The sequence below is a fragment of the Anguilla anguilla genome, chromosome 8 (assembly GCF_013347855.1).
Source record: "Anguilla anguilla isolate fAngAng1 chromosome 8, fAngAng1.pri, whole genome shotgun sequence".
Classification (NCBI taxonomy): domain Eukaryota; kingdom Metazoa; phylum Chordata; class Actinopteri; order Anguilliformes; family Anguillidae; genus Anguilla; species Anguilla anguilla.
In genome coordinates this window covers 32,768,830-32,774,829 of record NC_049208.1, presented here as the reverse complement: position 1 = coordinate 32,774,829, position 6,000 = coordinate 32,768,830, and the positions used below count along the sequence as shown (strand labels likewise).

The window sequence follows — 6,000 nt, the reverse complement described above, 5'->3', positions numbered from 1 at the left end:
AGGACCACAGAACAATCCCATGGCTGGACAATGCCTGCGATAGTAGTTACCGGTTTTATTGAAGTTCTTTTTAAACAATGTTACATGCAGCGTTCAAAATTCTCAAGCATACAGGCAAGATAAATAATGGTCAATTTGATTGTTTATGGCCATTTAAGTATGTGTTTATAATTGTATGCAATATTTATATTCGAATAATATTAGAATGTTCAAAACACATGTTTAGGAAAAGTCATAGAGGGGGAGCTATATGGATTTCACGATGGCTGATTTATTGATTTTCATAAAGTGACAATGGTCAAATTGACCATGGTCAAGTTGTGGCATTTCTACTTCACTACTTTTTAAGCAGGCTACTGTAGCTACCTTGCAAATGGCACATTCATACAGTAAATTAATGTTAGCTAGGCCTATAGATCATCTACCAACATACAATTCGTAGGTCGACTGTGTATACAATAGCCCATTAAATTACACCATAATTAAAACACACCATAATCCATTTAAAATATGATGAACACTTTCATTTATTTGTAATTCATGGTCAAATAAGACTGAATCCAAGCCTATGTGTTTCTTTGAGCTAGAATGCATGTGTTTGCACGTATGCATGTGTATGCATATCTCTAGATTTAATTATCGTATAGTTCATGCATTTATATGCATTATTGTTATCAGTTCGTTGTAACAAATACAGAACAAAAAAATTATCTAAATGATTTCGTTAAACTTGGCCCTGTGTTTTTTCATCTTACCGTCTGAAGATAATGAGGATATGACGCATAAAGTTTGAATGGCCATATTCTGTTAACGGCAGGCCTAGATTTTGCAAAATTGAATTAATGATAGACAGTGCTTTGTATGTTTGAGTAATTTTGCATTTTTTTACGTTTTAAATGTTGAGAATCTTTGAGATAAACACATGCAAATAGTAGAAGTCCCTTTCCCGGTAGCGTGGTACCTCGCGGCAATAACTGACTTGCTGAAATGCAAAGTTGAACTGTCTGGGACAAACCCTTTGGTTTGATCCGGACCTCCCCTATTTTCACCGTTAGTAATGGTAGTTTCTACTGTATCATCAGAGGTCAAATGACTGAGCATGCTGTATACAAAGCTAAGATGCACCTGCAGACTGGATGAACGTGGGTTTGCAGCAGACTTAGCTTGTACCTTAGAAACTGAAGTGGGACATGCCGTAACACATTTGGATTTAAAGTAAGTAAATACCATTATGTAGCCTACCTACAATTTGCGTTCCCTGCTGACGTGCTTTTCTCCGGTTGTTTTTATTCTGTGTTGCTGAGGTTTACAACTTAATGTTATGCCTGGGAAGCAGCCCATAAAGTCGAAAATTAAGGCTCCCCGGCAGGCTACTGAAAAATGTCCACACAAACGAACACCGGCGCTTCGTTTAGTAATGGACAATTGCAACCATCGGAGAGCGTCAGGACGCTGCAGTGGACTGGCACACTTCTGTGCTACTGGCTGTTGTTATTTCTAAAAGTGAAATGTTGCCCACAGCTGTTGCAGCGAGTGTAATTTAAAGCACAATACTTAATTTTAAGGTGTTTGACCGTTTCCAGTCATTGCACATTCGTGTTTGCAGTTGACTACAATACATTATGTAGGTGCTGCTTTCATCGGTACTGTTTATATCCCGTCCCGGTACTAGAAGTCACCCAACATGTCCCCAGAACATAGGCTATGTATAAAATGTATGGTGCTAGACTGCAAACGTTTCTGCATGTGCCGGTAAGAATTATCATTCTCTTGCATCTGTAGATGTTTTAAATATAGTGCTGTTTTCCTCTTTAATATAGATGGGATAATTTACTAAACCAGAATAATTTCATTCTGTGCGCGTTGCCAGTAAAACATAAATCATGAATATGACTGTGTCAGCGATTTATTAATCAAACGTGCAGCGCTTCATCAACATGCCACTGAAAATGAACGATGCTCCATTGCTGCGTTTGACCAAGGTAGGGTTACTTTTTAATGCGCTATTAATGAGAGAGCGGGATTTAAGGGAAGCGGTTCCATCCGTTGTGAGGTGGTCGATTTTACTGTTAAGGTTTACTTCCTTGCTCCGTTTGAAAGGTGGTAGCATCCCCGCTTATGTTGTCATGTGACTAACAAATCCCTTACAGTAGCTGCAACTGTATAGACTATTCGTATAGCCTAGTTCGCGGATTTGTATTAACATAGAAGATGCAGCCTAACTTTTAGGTCCGTATGGTGAATGAAATTGAAACATCTTGGTGATACGTTTTCAGTTATATTTCACAAAATAAAAGCATAATTCTTAGCAGATTATTGACCATAAAATGTTTTTCCTAAGAATGGACAGACTGCCTGGACATATATTTTTGTAATATGCTTTACTATTAATAATATATGAATGTAGACATCTGGAAAGCATGATAGAGGCTGACTAGATACGAGTCATCATAGATGTGGTACAATTGTTTAATTACCATTTTTGTATTCTCTTTACAAGTTACAGACAATAAGTAAATGTGCACTATAGCTATATTTTATTGTTTATTTTAGAGACACTGCTTCAAATATTTGAACTGAAGATAGCAGCATTGTAATTAATGCTGTATCAGAGCACCAAAGGCTGTTTTGAAAATATTGGGTAACTTTAGAATGGTCTTTTAACATGCTTGTCTAATAGCTATGAAAGTATTTAGAATTTTGTTGAATAGAAAGTGCTTATTCAAAAATTGTCTGGGAAGAAACAGAAAGTGTTTATAGATGTAATCCAAGGTATACACCAAGTTAACAGCCTTCAAGTTGCTGATTTAGAAACTCTTGGTACTTTATGTCCAACCAAGCCCTTCCTTTGGGGTCTATTTTCTTATAGAACACCCTTGGGCACTTGCCAATTAAAACAGTGTCCTAATAACAGCACATTGTAATATCAAGCAGCAAAATCCAATATTTCAGAGCTATTTCTGGCTATAAAATGGAAATGGTGAAAACGGCTATTGAATATCAGTAGCCAAGTTTTTGCCTACATTTGAGCAGTCTCATTTTCCAAGAGTCATGCTTCAAGAACTCATGGTTATAGAGTTTCCAAAATATAATTATGACTGCTGAGCATATCTCACTTTTGATGTCATGCCCCAAAGCCTTTGCTAATGGTTTCTGATTCATGATGTCTGGACATGATAACAAGAGACTTCAGTGCGACAGATGTAGCCTATACCAGTAGGTGATTAATGACAGCAAGTAAATTCTTCCACCCTAAACACAGACTTTCCTAATATGAAAAGCTGCACAAGATATTCTTCTGCCTAGTTGTGCTTCTTTCTGGACCCAGCTGAAGAAGATGATTTTCCATGTACCTGTGCCTTTATCTGTATGATTCTACTATTTACTGATTTTGTTCAAAATGGTAGTGCCATTTTAAGACCAGGGTTTAGAATCAACAAAAAACATCAAAAACAATTAGATATCAGTCTATTTGAAATACCAATGAAATGCTCAGTGGACTCCTTACTTGTGTAATGAAATTTCTAAGGTTTCCTCTTTTGAATATAGCTCAAAGTACAACACTACATGGAGAGCATGCCATTCTTGGATTTTGGGCCTCATGAAAAGATGTTCTGTTGGGCCTCACCACCCCAGAAAATCTTAGGTTTTAATATTTTTGAGAGCCCTTGTCAGTCAGGGCCCTGGGACTTGTTCTCACTGTTCTCACTCACTGTTCTCTCATTTTAATTTTCTACACCTTGTCTGTCTGCAGTAGCCTGCTAAAAATGAAGTGATTTTTAATCACTTGACTTGAAATTGCAATTTAACCTTGTGTTTCAGAGGGCAAGTAATTGAGAGCAATTTAGGTAATTAAGGCTGTCAATAGCTATGCTGAACACTGTCGACCACAGTCATCATCAGGAAAGAGGCACTTTGAGGACATTGAAAGTTCTCTGTTGCTATGGATGTGTTGTATTTTTTATTTTTTTATTCTGTTTGTAACCATCCATCGTAATCAGATGGGGGATTACTGAAAAAAACCCATGAAACTAATCCAGCAACTCAGACTGGGGAAAAGTCAGAAACCGATTCTGTGACTTGAAAAAGTTGGAAGGTATTCCATGACGGATGTCTTCTTTGCCATTCTCCGACAGCAGAGATTCCTACTTTGATCTTCCATGCGACGTGTATTTAACTGTTTTCGAAGTGGCACGGTTCCGTCAGTGGAGTCCCACTTAAATCGACGGTGTTCACTCCGTGAGCTCTCTGTGGCTGTTGCTTCCAGTAATACGGTTAGCTGTCCTTTAGCCCGAGCGAACAGAGGTCTTAAATCAGAGTGCCGCCTCCCCGCAAGAGCAGACGACGGGGAGGCAATTGAATAATTGAAAGGGCAGAGCCGTGCTTTCGCTCTCATCGGCCTCCACGTTCATGCCAGCGCCGCGGATAGATGACCTCATTATAACTGCGTAATGAGCTTACTGCTAAATAATTGGTCTATTATACCGACTGAAATCAGATGGAATAAAGAATCTAATATGCAGTATTACAGAAATGCATTCCATTTTCATTAGTTTTACTTGATTTCTGTTGCTGAGACATATGGGTTTATATCTATATATTTGACCTCATAGCATCATTGTTACCCAGTTGATTGCTCTGGGTCATTCTGCAGTATCTTTTCCACCGATGTGGTAGTTTATTTGCTATGGTGTTTCCCCCCACCCCTTTTGTTTTTGTTCAGCTACCTTTAGCAGGCAGTGTCTCCTGACTAGATAGAGAACTCCTGGGGCGCGGAGGCAATAGAGTACAGGGTGGATAATCGGTGGGCTAAAAGAATACAGTAAACAGAGGCATATGCCGTTCCTGGATTACAGAGGATTTTCGGTGTTAAGTTCCATTAACCCCACCACTTCTAGTCTCGACTCGGCCAGTAATTCGCCCCTCCCAGACCTGCCTCGTCTCTCATTGACAAATCACATGCTACTCAAGCTAACACAGTCAAAGCTTTTTTACTTTAAGGGTCGTTTCACTGTGTTCATAGGGAAAACTTGAATTATTAAACTTCATGTTTGGCTGCAAAATACACTCTGCCAGCTCAGCTCAGCTATTTGACAGAAATGTATTCGGCCTGTAAACAGGATTAATAAGCTGAGTGAATAAATATCCACAAAGCATTTTGGAAAACAACGGTAGCTAAAGGTCCTTTTCCAGACTAAGTGATAAATTTAACAAATAAATGACATATTTCACACTGTATTGGCAAATGCTTTTTATGTTGCAATAAGTGCTTGATTCTTGGCAAATATGACTGTGCATGGCAGTCCAGTGCATTATTATTGGACATTGTGGGAAACAATTTGATTATTGATCTCAGTCGATAAGATGTCATTTTGTGATGTGAGTTGGGAGAAATAACTGGGTTAAACTGAATTTATTCTTGCTGATAAGCTTTGGTAGTAGGCTGAAATGAGCCTAAAATTTCATAAATGGAAAAGTGCCCTCAACCTTGCATGTTATTCACAGGCTTATTGTTTACAAAAACACAAAGAAAATGACTGCTTTACCTTTTTGGGTTGAGAGAACCAGTTTACTGTAAGTCCAAACTGGCTTGTGAATCCTACATTGTTTCAATATGTGGAACCACTTCATGTTGGATTATACTGATGTTGGATTATAGTGGTGGGTAGGCATTAGTAAACAGTGATTTGGCTGTGTCCGTGAGAGTTTTTCATAAATGCTTGTATATTTCTGCTTCAGAAAAATGCATTGAAATCATTGTAGATTTTCTTGCCTGCGATCTCCTGAATCAACAACAGAGGTTGCTATGAGCGTCACAGTGTGAGCATGATTGGGTATTCTAAATTTGGGAGAGAAAGGAGGTAAAAGGCATGAAAAAATGATAATGAAGTTGAGGTAAGATATAGACCTGTATTTAAGCAACATCTTTGAAATTCTGCCATGATTTTTATTTATTTTTTTGTGTTTGCAGCTAAGTTCAAGTTTTTCTTTGGCTGCCTT

The 6,000-nt window shown here is 38.2% G+C and overlaps 1 protein-coding gene across 2 annotated transcripts in view; it reads left to right on the top strand.

The window, feature by feature from the left end:
* The first annotated feature begins 1,078 nt into the window (after positions 1-1,078).
* LOC118232716 (oxidation resistance protein 1-like) overlaps positions 1,079-6,000 on the top strand; it is a 105,492-nt gene continuing 100,570 nt past the window's right edge. For both annotated transcript variants that reach the window (XM_035427770.1, XM_035427772.1), the window contains exon 1: positions 1,079-1,215. The gene's annotated coding sequence lies outside the window, so the exon portion shown is untranslated. The remainder of the gene's footprint in view (positions 1,216-6,000) is intronic.